This window comes from Nothoprocta perdicaria, unplaced genomic scaffold, assembly GCF_003342845.1.
Source record: "Nothoprocta perdicaria isolate Ctin4 unplaced genomic scaffold, notPer1 scaffold_610, whole genome shotgun sequence".
Taxonomy (NCBI): domain Eukaryota; kingdom Metazoa; phylum Chordata; class Aves; order Tinamiformes; family Tinamidae; genus Nothoprocta; species Nothoprocta perdicaria.
The window spans coordinates 34,732-35,362 of record NW_020455878.1 but is presented as its reverse complement, the minus strand read 5'-3'; positions in this window follow the sequence as shown (position 1 = coordinate 35,362).

Below are 631 nucleotides of genomic sequence, written 5' to 3'. Positions count from 1 at the left end.
GGCACACCGATACCTCCATGGCACACCGATACCTCCACGGCACACCGATACCTCCCTCTCTCTCGCACCCCTCCGTGCACACGGACACTGCTGCAGCACCCCGGACAGCCGGTGTGCCCGTGGCCACCTCTGTGTCCCCTCCTCCGCGCGGCGCCTTGGCCCGTGCCCGTGCCCAGCAGGGCGGACGGTCCCGCGTCCAGGGTACGGCCTCTTGGACGGAGGCTTTTCCGTGGCAGCGGCTGATCCTGCCCTGCACGGCGCAATCCCGCGGGAGCCTCCGGGTCGTTTTCCACCTCCCCGTGGCCGCTCTGCAAAGGTCCCTGCTGTCTGTGGAAAGGAGAGGGCAGTTCACGGGGCTGGCCGCAGGGAAGCAGGGGGTGTCCGGGCAGCGGGAATGCTGGGGTGTCCAGGTGGCGGGAATGCTGGGGTGTCCCGAGGGCGTCGGGAATGCTGGGGTGTCCCGAGGGCAGTGAGAATGCTGGGGTGTCTGGGTGGCGGGAATGCTGGGGTGTTTTGAGGGCAATGGGAATGCTGGGGTGTCCCAAGGGCGTCGGGAATGCTGGGGTGTCCCGAGGGTGGCAGGAATGCTGGGGTGTCCAGGCGGTGGGAATGCTGGGGTGTCCCGAGGGCG